A 15,808-nucleotide genomic window follows, 5' to 3' on the forward strand; every position below is an offset into this window, starting at 1 on the left:
CCCTGAACAAACTATGTACTCAGAACGCAGAGAGCACCATCTCTTTTCCTGACAGAACACCCAGATGGAGGCATGGATGAAGTGGCTGGAAGTGTCCACCTGGAGTCTGGAGAGACGTTGGGGCTGGAGGTGAGACTTGGGGTTACCCAATCAGGTCCGGCTGCTTACCACTCAAAAATCAACACTCGAGAGAGAGAAATGTTGCTAGAAAGGAGAGTTCCTTTAATCAGGATGCTGGCAACGTGGGGAGATGGTGGACTCCATGTCTCCCCAAAACCACCTCTGAGATTCTGCTTGCCATGGGAGTTTTAAAGGGAAGGACGGGAGTAATCTCAGTTAATCACTGAGATGGGGGGTCAGGGTCATCGCCGTCCCCCACTGTGTGCAGGCTCGTGGAATCCTCGTCATCTTCCTCTAGATGTTCTCTCGATCACAAGTTCGGTCACACGGTTCATTCAGGAGATTACTGGAGGGGATGCTAGGGAAGAGATCTGGCCACCAATTGATTACTGATTCTTCATTTCTACATCTTTGATCTACAGAAAGAACGGACAACTTTAGGCAAAGTATCGTGTGATGAGAAGACCTGAAAGGTGTGCTTGGGCCGGAGATGAGTAGAGCATGGGGTGCCTGGTGAAAAGTCATGATACGGCTCTGCTCAAGTGACAAGGAAAGGGGCTTCCTGCTGAGGGTGGTTTCCTACAAAGAGCTGCTTACAGTGGGAGCCGTCAGCAAATGGCAGCATCTAAACCACCTTGAACTTGAATGACTACCAGATAGAGAGAGAGGAGAGTTAGGAACTGAGCCTGGGGAAGCCGACACAGACAGCTGCAGCGAGGGGGCGGCCAAGTCAGACCAGGAGGAGGAAGGAGGCGAAGAACCAGGCCGGTGTGCGCTCTGGAAGCCAGAGGACAAAGGGCAAAGGTCAGGAGAGAACACCCGCCGTGCCCAGTGCTGCTGAGGTCAGGTGGCGCCGAGGACCGACCCATGCATCATGCAGAGCAGGGTCACCGGTGACCTGGACGAAAGCAGCTTCGTGGTGTAGAGGCGGCGTGAAAAGCTGATTGGAGGGGGCTTGGGACAGAGTGGGAGGGGAAGACCTCACACCGCTGTGTTCACTGTAAACACCTGGCGACGTGTAGGAAAATGTGAGCAGGCAGTGTGCCCTTGTCAGGAGGCTCCAGGTGAGGTCCCGTCCCCTGCACCTCTCTACTGGGGAGCTAAAAATGACCATGCAAATCCGTCTATAATAAGTGAAAATACAGTAATCAACATTCCCCTCTAAATGCTTCAACCACAAGCAGCCCGCGCTGGCCTGAGGCTGACTGAGTCCTGGGGGCTCAGGTCTGAGCCATAGAAAGTGTAGGTCAAATTCAATGGTACATGAGACGGTCCAGTACATAACAGTTCAACTGTTGCAAAGTTAACAGTCCCCAGGCGGTGCCCACCTTCTCCTGATTCCCAACAAGACCAGACGACGCACATCCCGTCTACTGTTCCCTAACTTCAGTGATGGGGCACTGTGAAATTAACGAGGCCCCTGACAACTTGAAGATTCTTTTCAGTAATTCAAACAGACGTTTATGGAACCCTTTCCATGCAGCAAGAACGCGCTAAACGCCACATTTAAGGAGATGAACGGGGTTGCCGAATGCTTACTCTACACTGTGGCCACGTTTACCCAGGATGAGCAGAGTGCCAGCCACACCCACACCCGTCAGCTCCACTGAGAAGCAGGCAAAGCAGAAATTTCAGGCACTTGAAGCTCGGAAGACCCAAAAAGGTAAAAAACCTGGGGAAATCCAACTGTAACACAACACGTAAAACAGCTGCGGAAGGGACCTTATTACTGGGGTTGACACAGTCAGGAGACTTTCTCGCAGGGCTCTGGACAGGGTCCTGTCCTGACCTCGTGCTCCCAGCACCTCCCCCCGGTCACTGTGTATGGTTATCACTTAATTAACACTTATTGCACTAATTATCTCCCTTGCTCTCTTTCCTGAGTCATGACAATTACCCCCCTTTCTAGCAAATACAAAGTCAGGTTTAATGAGTGCAGACGAATGAACATGGAGAAGCTTCAGATGCTTGCAGGACCCACCGACGTTTCTCTCCAGCCTCAAGGCGGTTTCTACGCTGTTCATGGTGATGCCCTAAACATCCAGTCCCTGGGATTGCAGTCTGCCTGCCCACGAAGCGGGTCTTCAAAGTACAACAGGGAAGAAAATGAGGACTGAAAGCCAGGTTGGATGACACAGATGAGGAGAAAAGTCACAGGGCTGTATCTTGGTGAGTCTTTGAGCTGCTGACGATGGACACGCACAGCAGAGTCTTACAGTCAGGAGGCCAAGTGCTTTCCCACAATTACCTGACTTAATGCTCAAGGCAACCCAGAGGAGTCATCAGCCCTACTTCACAGATGAGGAAGCTGAGGTTCTGGGACACCTGGGGGATGAATGACCCTGGTCTGGGCTCAGGGCCAGACAGAGGAGTGGGGGAAGCCCAGCTGGGGTCCGCCACGGGGACATGGCGGCTGCACCAGGGTGTGTGTGCAATGTGGTCAGGAAAGAAGAGGCAGAGGAGTGAGACTCTGCAGGAGGGCGGGCTGCATTTACGGGCCGACTTGGCACACAACTGCTCAAGAGAAAGAAGCCTGATTGGAACTTAGACTCTCTATCAAATGCCCAGAAATATACGGCCCTAGATTTATCAATGGTCATCAGAAGGGAAGAATACACATGAAAGGCTTGTGGGAATGACAATGGTTAGGATGTTCAAGCTTCAGTAATTCATGACAGCCTGGGAAATCTCAGAAGTCCATATGTAGGATTGCTTCAAACTGTATCACATTCTTTTTTTTTCTTAAATTATATTTATTTATTTACTTTTGGCTGCATTGGGTCTTCATTGCGGTGTGCGAGCTTCTCATTGCAGTGGCTTCTCTTGTTGCGGAGCACGGGCTCTAGGCGCACGGGCTTCAGTAGTTGTGGCACGTGGGCTCAGTAGTTGCGGCTCGCGGGCTCTAGAGCACAGGCTCAGTAGCTGTGGCGCACAGGCTTAGGTGCTCCGTGGCATGTGGGATCTTCCCGGACCAGGGCTCAAACCGGTGTGTCCTGCATTGGCAGGCGGATTCTTAACCACTACGTCACCAGGGAAGTCCCACATTACATTCTTTGGCTGTAATACCCAGGTTATTTGAAATGTAGACTGAAGTAACAAGCCTTGACCAGCAGGTGGCAGGCTTGCCTCATGATGACTTCAAAAGCTCACAGAAAGGATGACAGTAAATTTTTGATTCTGAGTGATACCACCGCAAAAATCCAAATGTATCTCATATTTAGCAGGAATTATGAACGCAGCATTGTTTAATCATACTATGGCCTTGAGTTTCATGAATAATGTTGTCTGAACGTGTTCATTCAATTAACTGCAAGAATACAAGATAATACATGTAGGTATTAAGTGAATTAATTGTCAAGACATTTCTGCACACTCCACGTAATGCATAATGTCTAGGCCATTCTAAGTCATAGTGGGAGGAAGTAATATATTTAAACATTGATTTTCCCATTAAGATATTTAACATATTTTGTCTTCCTATGTGAGGCCTGTCACTAACTGTATATTGCATACTCCTGGGTCTCATTTAATTTAAAAAAAGTGCAAGTTTTCATCAAAAAGTTCAAGTTTTCATTCATTGTAGAGAAATAACAAAATTTACTTTTAACTTTTCAGAAAGATTAATATGTGGCTGTGATTTTTTATAATATTTAAAAGTATATTTCATATAGTACTCAAAATGGTAAACCTTGTAGGATAATCATGGTAAGTATATGTTTACTCTCAAAATATTTGCCGAGTCTAGTCAGTAAGATAACACATTTTCCTCTGTTGACCTTATTTACATTAAGTCAACCTCTGGCTTCCCTAGCTGGTGTGACAGGTCAACAAGTATGGCCCTGACCCAGCAGGAAGTTGGCATGAAGCAGGAGAGAGAAGGTTCCCGCCTTCAAGGAGCCCATAGCTTTGTTATACAGATGAGACCGTCAGAGTCTTCTGTCCCTGGGAGCTTTCTAAAGCTGTCAAAGGTATGATTGCACCTACAGTCCCAACAAAAGACTTAACGTCATCAAGGTGCAGAATGTCAGCGAGTTTCACATTTAGGTAAAGAAAGGCCAGCCAGGTGCTCATTACCTGGGTCACCCATTACCACCCACTCCACAGCCCAGCCCCACATATCCACTCTTCAAAATCCAGGTGATTAAAACCTGTATTTCAGGGGACTTCTCTGGCAATCTAGTGGTTAGGACTCCACACTTCCACCGCAGGGAGCCCAGGTTCAATCTCTGGTCTGGGAAGTAAGATCCCGCCTGCTGCGTGGCATGGTCAAAAACCAAACCAAACCAAACCAAAACAACCCACCTTGTATTTCAGAAAAATTTTACATGCCTATGTATCAGACTTCCTTTTAATAATGGAACCAGAAATCTTTCCATCAACAAATGCCAGGAGACTAATAAACGCATGGCGTGATTAAAACATAAGATGGTGTGTACATTTCAAATTTCAGTGAATAAAAGTCAGGAGACAGAAGGAACCAAGTTACTAAAGGCTGGTGGTGCAGAGTCGGGCTGTCTGCTGGTGTGAACAGCTAGGGAAAGTTTCCTGGTAGTGATGGAGGTGGGCTGGAGCCAGGAGGATGGGCAGAGTCGGAGAAAGAAGAGAAGGACCACTGGGGCTGGAGAGACACATGGGCAAACAAAGGAGCTTTAATTATTTTGCAGCATTTGAAGGACCCTTTACCTGATTTAATTTTTAAAAGAATACGATCTTCACTGCCCACTGATCTCACGTACAAAATAATCAGGTTGCACCCAACCATCTCCCAAGACCCTACTGGGTCTACCCCTCCATAAACTGAGTATCTTCATGCCGATCACACTCTTATGTACTGAACTGTGTCCCCCAAAATTCATATACTGAAGTCCTGACGCATCCTTCCCCAGAGGGACAACGGCCCTACTGACACCGTGATCTTGGATTTCTAGCCTCCAGAACTAAGAAACAAGTTTCCCTTTAAGCCACTCAGTTTGTGGTACGTAGTAACAAACTACTTGTTAGCAAACTACTAACACACATCAACCAGAATTCACTACCTTCATCTCAATATTTGGTATGTGTAAACATACACGGTGAAATCCAACGTAAGTATTCAGATGCAGTCAGCCATTAGAATTACAGATCGGGGGAAAAAAAAAACTTTCCTGCAGAGGCTGGCTAAAATCAAAGAGTCTGGGTCAAGCCTCTTTTGCTGCCTTAAAAAATCAAGCATGGCTGCTGGTGGCAGCCAGTGAAGTAGCCAAGGGGCCGATGAGGCCACCCTGTGGGTTCCGCATCACGTGGAGGGCCGCTCGCATCTCTGCTCTAGCATCAGCGGCTTGCTGTCCATCAGCGGCTTGCTTGGAGCATCAAGGTATTCACAATGCTTTCCTTGAGAAGTTCTTCTTGCTCTTGGTCAAGCAGGGCATCCGCTGGCATAGGGACCACCTCGTGTGGCAGAGCTGGGCTTTCAGCTCCGATGCCAACCTGAAAGAGGGCCCAGGATGCCATGACCCTGACTCTGACCCTCACACCCTCTGTCCGGTGGCAGTACCATGCCGATTCTGAAAACACTGGCCACGATTCTTTGTGTCTTGGGTGACTTATTAATAGACACCCCTACTTCCAAAAAGGACTTGAGGTAACTTAAAAACAACACCTAGCCAACATGTACATTATAAACTGTTACACGTTTTATGAGGTCTGCTCTTATGGGATTGTAAGGTCTTCTCAGATACCTCCTGGAAACGTCTGTCTGTGCTCCTAGATCAACACGTGTTTCAAACTCTGAAATAAGTTTTATCGGCCAGGACATCATCCTCTACACATAGCAGATAATCACAGGTAAACTGATTAGTGTCCACGGCAGAGAAAGGGGGGAAAAGTCCTCACTCATTCTTATGATCTGCTCATCACGTTCCCCTATAACAGGCTCCGAAAGACAATATAATTCCTCATATTGCAGGAAAACTTACTTCGTGGAAAGAAAATATTTTTTATGTTTCTAACTTATTCTTGTGTATACTCAATGGTGATCAAACTTTTAAAAAAAATTAAAGATAGAAAAAACTATAGTAAGAGCCAAATATATAACAGGAAAACAAGGAGTGCAAACGAAATAGGAAAAATGGAAATGAATGGAGTGAGTCCATTTTTCTAGAGAAATAACCATTCAAGCACGACAATTCCTGACAAGTTTTTTGTACAGAGAAAAGCAATCCAAGAAAAGAGGCAGGAGTGGGGAATAACTTAGAAAAGTTTACATTTTTAACAAATTAATTTTTAAGAAAATTTTCAAAGAAAAAATCAGAATCCAAGAGTTTCAGTGTGAACACGTAAATCATAGGCTTTTTCTGTAGGAGATCTTTTGAATTATCCTAAAGGATCTCAAAACAAGCAAAATCCAGAACCATCTCTTCAAAAGCTGTATCTCTGGTACTTGCACTGGAATCTCAGTCCCATAAACACCACATACAAACGACCCCACGGCAGTACCGCGTGCTCTACTCTGAAAGCTTCATTCAGTGCATCTCACAAAAAGGAAGCTTCTCTGCCCCCTCCCAGCAGCACCTGCACTCAGGTGACACGAACGCTGCCACTCCCCCTTAGACGGTCTCCCCATGGCCCTGCTGTCAGCTGATGGCTCCACTGGGAGACAGGAGTCTGGGAAAGGCCATGTTCCAGAAAAACGTTTTCTGGAAACGTACTGTCTTAGGCAGCCCAGGATGCTGTAACAAAATTCCCCAGGCTGGGGGCTTAAACAGATGTTATTAGCGCAGTTTGGAGGCAGGGAGTCCGAAGCCAGGGCCGGCTTCCCGGGAAGCCCCCCTCCACCTGCGTGGCTGTCTCTGCCATGTCCCCATGCTGGGGGAGGTCCTCTCCAGCTCTGCTCACAGGGGCACTAGCCCAGCAGGAGGGCTCTCCCTTCACCACCCGATTACCTCCCCACCATCCTAAGTCCATCCCACTGGGGGTTAGGTTTCCACATGGGACCTCTGGGCGGACAGGACTCCGTCCACAGCACAGAGAAGGATGGACCCAGCCTGCCCGCCTTTGCGGTCCTGCCCACGGACATCACTCCTTGGCACACAGTTGGTACAAGCCCAGCAGGACTCCCCCGAGTGGGCTTGGGGTCTGCCCCCTCCCAGGTGCTGGGACGCGGGGACACCCACGCATAGGGCCCTGCAGGGCACACACTCGCTCGCGCACCATGTCATGGCACGTCGGGGAAGGACCAGGCGCCCTGGTAAGTGCAGGGCAGCTCAGAGGGCAGGAGTGCACGGGTGGGGGAGAGACGCCCCTTGGCAGGACGGCCAGGGGACGCCGGCAGGACAAGCAGTAGGCAGAGCCTCTGGCTTCTGAGGGACTCAGCACACGGAGGTCCAGCTGCTCGGCCACCGAGGGACACTAGGCCGCCAGGAAGGGTTCGTTGTTGGGAATATGAAACTTAATTATTACTAAATTATTAAATTAAATAGAATTACTATTAATAAAAATTAAATGTAATTAATACAAATGAGAAGACACCAAACTCACGGAGCTTGTGGAATCCACACTCTCCACATGCAGTTCCTACCTGGCTCCCTGTACCTGGAGCCCGCTGTCAGCATGCCTCATGCTGGAAGACAAGCCGTTGTGGGCCCTGGTACTTAAGCCTAAACTTAAGCAGCATCCCTGGCATTTAAACCATCAGGTTGTTTCAGAGTAAATCTCGCACTGGCTTTGATCACCCAGGTTCCTGAGCAGGTTACAAACAGGACCCTGATGACACTTAGATTAGCAAGGTCATCGTTAAAAGGAAAGGCCAAGAAACACACAGTGCACTCGTACCAATGGAGCAGGAATACTGCACCTCTGGTCCATGGACAGTACTGATGATGCAATTCAGACATAAAAGCAACGACCAACTGCCCACCCGATCTTCCCGGTTTTCTAATATCGGTGACAAGCTACACTCGTCCGCTCTGCCTCATATGCAACTTCCCATGACCATCTTAAAACCACAACAAGGTGAGGTTAAATTCCAAACATAAATGATACCCTGGCTTTACTGTCACTCTGGTGTGTCCTGTGACCTGAGAGCAGTAACCAACCAAACAGGCCTTTCTTGAATAGTTCAAGCTGGATCAACACAAGTGCGCGCAGCCCAGCTCCAGAACGGCCGCCTCTCACCTCACATAACTCAATCAAAGAATTGCCCTGACTTCCAGGCTCCTTCCCATCACAGAAACCCCACTTTTAGCACAAAAGGCAATGTGGTCTCTGACCCCGCATCTGACCCTTCCCTACGTGGGATGCAGAAAATGCAACTCCTTACGTTTAATCCTCATGGTGAAATGTACTAAAGAAGAAAGGTTTAACCTTAGGGCAGAACGAGTAGGGGGATTCCTTCAAGACCGTGGATAGGACTGCCCGGACATTGGTACAGAGACGTTCCTCTCACTCTCCCACTGGAGAGAGATTATATACTCAAACGGGAATGTTAAGCTTTACGGTCAAGGCGAGGGCTTTTCCAGAGTAATTTTTACTACATACTAATCTCAGAGATTAGCCATACATGAAAAGTCACCTCCCCAAATACCAACCTGCTTCTAATCAAATCATCATTCAGGTTTTTTAGGTAAACAACTATTCAAAAGGAAGTCATTGCCTTTCTTTCATGTACATTTCCTCACGAAGACTAGCTCACTTAAAACCACTATATATAAAATGGATAACTAATAAGGACCTACTGAATAGCACAGGGAACTCCATTCAACACTGTGTAATGACCTATATATATGGGAAAGGAATCTAAAAAAGAGTGCATATATGTGTATGTCCACTCACTTTGACTCACTTTGCTGTCCACCTGAAACTAACGCATCATCGTAAACCAGCTATACTCCAAAAAAAATTAATTAAAGAAAAAAACACTGTTTAAGTCACTCTTCAGTTCAGGTTTTACCCAGCAGACACTGAGCCAGTACCAACCATGTGTAGGATAACACCCTGGATGCAGAGGCTGCACGGACAGGAGACGTGGCCTCCGTCCTCAAGGAGTTCCAACTGGTTTGGGGGGATGCGCAATGTGTGTTCAATGCCGTTTGCAGGATAAAACAATTTTAATGTTGTGCCAGACAACAATAAGATTCCTTAATTTGCTGTGTAGTAAAATTCTTTAGCCCGATTAAAAATGTGGCATTCGTTATTATGCGTTCTTGCTGTAACCCTGTCACAGCACATGCATTCATCGTGCTTAATGTTTTTATTAATCTCCCTACATAAATAACTCACGGGTAAGAATCACTCTCCCATTTGTTTTATGGCTTAAGAAAAAGGCACCCTAGTTCTTTCGTAAATGAACTGTCACTGTAAGTTATGCAGTGTTCCTAAACTGTTAGACACATCTGGCATATTAATTTCGTAATACATTAAAATGTATGTAGGAGACTCAATGTTCCCACTTAGGTGCAGTATTAGTCTCACTGGCCCAAAATAGTGCATCTAATGCATTCTGAAAGTCACAGATTCTATGGCTAATTTCCTGCACCGACATTAAGAGTAAATTGTTGTCACGATTGTACAACACTGCCCCTTTAACACTTCAAGTGGGTACCACCACCTTAATGTTTAGGAGGATGCAGCTTGACAGTTAGTGCAGCAACTGATATATAGTCTCACTCTAAAACGATCAATATGTGTTTATAGATATTAAAGATTCTGATTCCATGAAATGGAATGGCACTCACCTGACAAGAGGATGAAGTGCGGACGTACATTCCCTCTTAAGCTCCTGTGTCCTATCTCTCCACAGTCCGCCGCAAGGAACCCAGGGCTCTCACTGACACTTGGGATTGAGCTGCAGCTCAAAGAGGCTGCTGGCTCTGAGGGGCTCGAGGAAAGCCCAGGGGGACCCACAGGACGCTGGGAATCCTCAACAGGGCTGGGTCAGCGTAACAGAGTCTAGCCCCAGAAACCAGCAGGTAATCAGCCTGTGCTCAGGGGGGTGGGGGGGAGCAGAGGTGACAGGAGGGCAGCGGGAGGGTCATCCAGCCCCAATGCCAGACCTCAACCTGGTGCTGCCACGAGGGGTGGGGGACTGGGGGGGGTTGAAGGCAAAGGACCCGCACCCTCCTCCATCACCCCCGACCCTGAGGACAGGGACGGGAGAGGAAGCGGAACAGGGTAACCGCGAGCCCCCGGAAGGTCGCATCACCCTGCGCTTTCAGCCTTCAGCCTCCTGGCCCCCCAGGCCCTGCCCACAGAGAGGTCCACTCAGACCACGGCCTTCTCCCACAGGAAGTGAGGCCCTGGTGGACCCAGCGACAGGGGGCACTTTTGGAGAAGCTGCGGCTGGCATCCTGCTCTCTTAACTGGTTCCTGACAATATCTCACAAACACCAGAAAGGTGTATTTCATGTCTAAAAGCTGGCAATGCTAGAATGATGTAATTCTATGCTCCTAACTTGCCTGTCAGATCACACTTTGAATACTTTAAGTTAATAACAGCTACCATTTAAAGGAAACCTGAGCCAGAATCTCTAAGAAATCAATCAATTCAACCCTCTCCGCGTGCGGTCCCGGGAGCCGTCCTGGACACGAGGTCAGCGGGACCAGCCTGGCTTGACGCCGGGGGTCTCAGCACTGACTTGGTTCCTCCTTTCCCTGGTAGTTTTCTCATGACTGTCCCCACGACACTACGCAAGGGAAGGAAATAACGCTCTCAAGAAGTCGTGTGAGAGTCAAAACAAGCGAAAATAAGAGAGAGACAGAAAACCAGACTCAGCCTTCAGAACCAAAGCCCCAGGGAGTGGAAGGCGGACATGGGAACCTGACAATGCAAACTCCACGCCGCAGCGGGAACGTGGTCTCCCCGCAGGACTAGCTTGGTGCTCAGCTAAGACTGACACCTTCAGAGCTGTCCCCGGCTCTCCTGCTTCTCTGGTGCCCTCAGGAGTCAGGACCCAGCACCAGGTGAATTATAGGTTGGTAAGTGCCTAACAGATGATGAGGTACTACCTGCTGCGTCTCTTACGGGGAATAAGCAATAGCGGACTTTTAATGTAATTAAATGTAATATTCATGTACCAGCCAGACATTCCTGAAGCTGCGCTGGTTAGCTCAGTCCATTTGCAGTCATTACTACTACAGGCCAAAGCACAGACACGCAATTATAAATCACTGAAATCAGCCACGTGGAGACAGCTGGGCAAAGCCCTCTCCTACTCCACTCTGATTGCTGCCGACATCGCCAGCCAACGTCACTAGGCATCTCAGCAATTCCTAGCTGCACTTCTCACCTGACCCTACACCCTACACTGTGGGCAGCAAATCACAATTTCCATTCAACTTAAGCAAACTGGCTCGTTTACTTCACACATACGATTACAACATTCCTCAAGTTTTAGGGATGGTTGATTCCGAGACACTTTTAGATCTCCTATTAAAGCAAAAGGAAAGGCTCATTGCAATTAATAGCAGAAATGCTGACCTATTACAGTAGAGAGCCCTTGAACCACGATGCTAAAATAAACCAGCCACTTAGCAACCTTTTCCTGCAAACATTTTCATGAACTCAGCCATACACTCCTCCAGGATATATTTGCAGCTCTGCATTTTTGCCAGCTGACCCAAATCAGGGAGGAACAGTCTGGTAACCGACCTGAAACACTTCATCAGAAAGAAAAGCCGAATCAAGATGGCACAGACCGAGGCCAAAGTCTGGATGGCGTTTCCCACTAACCAAGCTGAATGACAGATTGCGTATTTTTACACGCCTTTCTCCGAGATACTCCGACCTGGAGTTCTAACACCAATTTCAACACGTGATTCCACAAAATCGATGGGCATCAATTATGTGCCAGAACCTACACGAGATGAGCTTGAAAAGATTACTAAAGAGAAGCTGCAGAGTTTGTGTCCGCCTGACACGCAGGCGTGGTCCAGGAGAGCCCCGTGCCCTCAGCCGGACAGTTCGGCTGTACCAACCCCCGCGCGGGCCAGAAGCAAAGAAAAACTATTCATGAGCACACTCGCCACAATGGAGAACACACCACACAACCGTTCCTGTAGTGACAGGTGGAAACTGTACTTATTATCAGGCAGACGGGGGCAGGTATCTGAGTGAAGGCCGGCACGCTTCCGCTGTGCTTCTTGTGCCGGGAGGGAAGTTCCCATCTGTTAGGAAACTTCATCCCCAGGCGGGGCTCAAGCCGCAGTTGTAACAGCATCAAAAGTAAGTTTCAGGGCTTCCCTGGTGGCACAGTGGTTGAGAGTCCGCCTGCCGATGCAGGGGACACGGGTTCGTGCCCCGGTCCGGGAAGATCCCACATGCCGCGGAGCGCCTGGGCCCGTGAGCCATGGCCGCTGAGCCTGCGCTTACGGAGCCTGTGCTCCGCAACGGGAGAGGCCACAGCAGTGAGAGGCCCGCATACCGCAAAAAAAAAAAATAAGTTTCAGGCCCCGTGTCAGCCCCGGCCCGTGGTGACGCATCACGTGTGGATGTCCAGCGCCTCCATGCTGCCCGCTGCGGAGCCCCCTCCCCCGGCAGGGCCTGGGCTTGGGCCACCGGCTCCCTGGACCCTAACCTCGGCCGGGAGACGGGACTGCTCCAGAGGAAGACGGTACCCAAGTAAAAGCAAGGCCTCCCACCTCCCAGTCCTTCAAATCTCCTGTGAAAACCAGCTCTTTCCACCTTCTGTGGGGCGAGCATCTCACTCTCCCCATTCCTGCCTCGGGCGGGGCCCCTTCCCCCGGCCCCTCCCACCCACCACATGTCCTCGTAACCCCCGTCAGCCGCCTTGGCCTCTGCCCGCCCGGCTCGGCTCAGCTCAGCCGCCCCTCGGGGCTCCCCCCTCGCCTGCATCCCTGCTGGAGCCCCTGTGTCCACTTTTTATCACATGTATCCACGGACGGAATTTCCTTTCCTTCCCTCTTAATTCTAGCAAATGACTGCTGAGAAAAGCGCGAGGCGTGGAATCGCCTCCACAGAACTCACACCTCGACTCTCTGAGCTCACCTTGGAGTCCTCATTGTGCAGGGGTCCCGGTCACTCCTACGCAGGTCAGAGAGGCTGCCGACAGTCCCCTGGGCGGAACCCAGGGCTTCCAGCCGCACCTGACCTGGGCGCGGGGCCTCCCAAGCCGCTGTGTTCCTGAAGAACACCTCGGCATCCCTGGGTGTCTCTCTCCCATGTGCTGACCAGTGATGTGTTTGTTAGTTTCATGACTCGGGTCACCCAACTTTGACCCGTGCTGGGAAAGTGGATGTTTGGCCTTCCCTCCTTCCCGAGGAAATTATAAACTCAAAGACCAGGACACCAAGCTACGCACAAGACCTAACTTCCTCAGAATGCAAGGGAAACGCAGCTGTGAAGTCCGTTTTCACAACGCCCCTGGCCCCGCCCCACCTCCCAGGCAGCCTCTCCCGGCTCTTCACGGAGAGGTTCCCGCCTCTGCCTTTTCCACCGCCTCTCAGGAAAGCCCTGCACACGGAGGTGACCCCCGGATCCATCCCGTCTCCTGCCAATAACCCGTGTCCCTAAGTGCAAGTCACCGTCGGGAGTGAGACCCAAAGTGGGCAGCAGGCTTAGCTGGAAGGTGACCAGGGCCTTGCTGTGGCCTCAGAAAACAATCAGGGAGGGCGGGACCCCCAGCTGGGTCACCGGGCTGCACGCAGCCCTTGGCTCTGCGGTTCCTGGCTAACTGGTTAGACAACACATGTGCACACACCCCTCAAAGGACCAACATCAGGGCTCCGTCTACACCCAGACGAGGAAGGAGTATTTTCTTAACCCTGACTCAGACTTTTCAAGAAGCTTCGCCCTCCTCGGCCAGCAAGTCACAGGGTTGTGGAGAGAAAGGCTTGCTTCCTTCCAATCCTCCCCCACCCCCTCCTCACTGGCCTGGTCAGGCTCCCAGGAACAAGGATGCTGCCTAATGAGAGTCCCACAGCTCTTCCTGGCCTCTTCCAGGAAGGGGTCCGGTCAGAGCCTCCACAGCCCGCTCACCCCCACCAAGGGGGCTGCCCTGAGGACACAGGTGCTTCGGAATCTCACACGTGGCCTAAGAGGCCACCAAGTAAAGCCCCGAGCGGCTCAACACACCGATGAGCAAGCAGCTGCCTTACCTCGTGCTGGTCTAGATCCCCAGACTCCCCAACACAAGCCCCGGCTGTTTAACACGCACAAACACGGGTAACGCTTCTGAAACGGGCCAACTCTCTCCCCACCCACGTGCTTCTCTCCACCAGAGAAAACCAGCACACGGGCTACTTACTTGAAGCTCTGGACTAATACTTTGTTTTTTTCCTTTTATCCATATGACTTACAACTGTGTTTCTCAAATGTATCCAGAATCACCTGGAGGGCTTGTTAAACTCGCTGCGGCCACCACCACCCCCCGCCCCTCCCCCCACCATCCACTCGGCTCAGGAGGTCTGGGTGGGTTAAGCCTCCCCGGTGAATCTGAAGCAGGTGGCCAGTCACCCCCCCAGTCAGCTGGAAGTGCTCTTGGAAGGCAATACAAGCTGGCCAAACTGCAAAAAGCATGTTCCTTCCTAAATGGTTAACCTGCCCTCTCTGTGTGCCACACTCTCATTAGAAAAAAAATCAAACACAATCTATTCTAAGGAGTAACCTGTAATTAGAAGCTAATGACTACACTGGAGAAGGAAACAAGGAGTGAGAACAATGGAGTCTGTGGATTAATAAGCAATACAACACGGAACTTTGTGCAGCCACATACTGATGAACAAGGACCTCAGACATGCCCTGATCTCTGAAGCTGAAGGAAATCCACTGGGTTGAAAGTCAAATCTGAGGTCTCACATCACTCAAAGGAGTAGAACCATTTGGCAAACAGCATACGATGTGACTTTGTTCTAGTATTTTTTTCCGTGCACTCTACTTACAATTCTTGGGAAGAATTTTTTAAATTAATGAACTTTAAACATTAGATGGGTACATATACCTATCATTCATTTATTAAGTAAAAATCTTACCAAGGATTGAGAGCGAAGACACAGAGAGGGCTGACAGGAGCCCTTGTGGTCACGCTGCCTCAGTGCAGCGGAGATGAAGGAAAATAAATCAAGGTCAGGCGTGTCGGATGGAGACAAAGCACACGGCACAGGCGAGGTACCCAAGAGAAACCCCTGGGGAGGTCAGAGGAGATCCAGCCCGAACTGGGTGTTGAAGATGTAACCGTTTGCCAAGAGGTAAGCGAGGCAAATGGAGGGACAAGAGAACTACAGGAACACAGAGGTGTGACTTTTGGGGTCAGCTAGGATGGGGGTCACGAGGGGACACTGGCTGGAGGCCAATCAGGAGAGGCAGACAGGGGCCAGTTCATGCTTAAAAACTTGGACTTCCTCCTGAAGGCAGCAGGAATCCGTGTAAGGATTTTTCGCAGATATACTGAAATATAATTTGCTGAGAAAGAAAAGTGTGTGGAGGCAGAGGGAGGATCCTTCTGGAAGGTCGTTGCTCTGGGGTTGATGGGGAAGCTGACACGGCCCAAAAAGGGTGGTGCAGGTGGAGGGTCTGCATCCAGCGAGGTCTAAGGGCAGGGTGGACAGGCCAGCGACTAGCTGGATGACGGGGGAAAGCAAATGAGCGAATCTGGGATAACATCCATATGTGTGCTGCGCATAGCTAAGAAGAAGGGGGTACCGGTCACCGAACTAGGACATGCAAGGGAGGAGCAACTACAGCTCGTGACTGCTGTTG

General features: G+C 49.8%; 1 long non-coding RNA gene across 1 annotated transcript in view; it reads right to left on the reverse strand.

Annotated features, from left to right (window-relative positions):
• Positions 1 to 15,808, reverse strand: part of LOC137228233 (uncharacterized) — a 560,753-nt gene that overhangs the window by 543,879 nt on the left and 1,066 nt on the right. The window lies entirely within an intron of this gene.

Source organism: Pseudorca crassidens, chromosome 7 (genome assembly GCF_039906515.1).
Source record: "Pseudorca crassidens isolate mPseCra1 chromosome 7, mPseCra1.hap1, whole genome shotgun sequence".
Lineage (NCBI taxonomy): Eukaryota > Metazoa > Chordata > Mammalia > Artiodactyla > Delphinidae > Pseudorca > Pseudorca crassidens.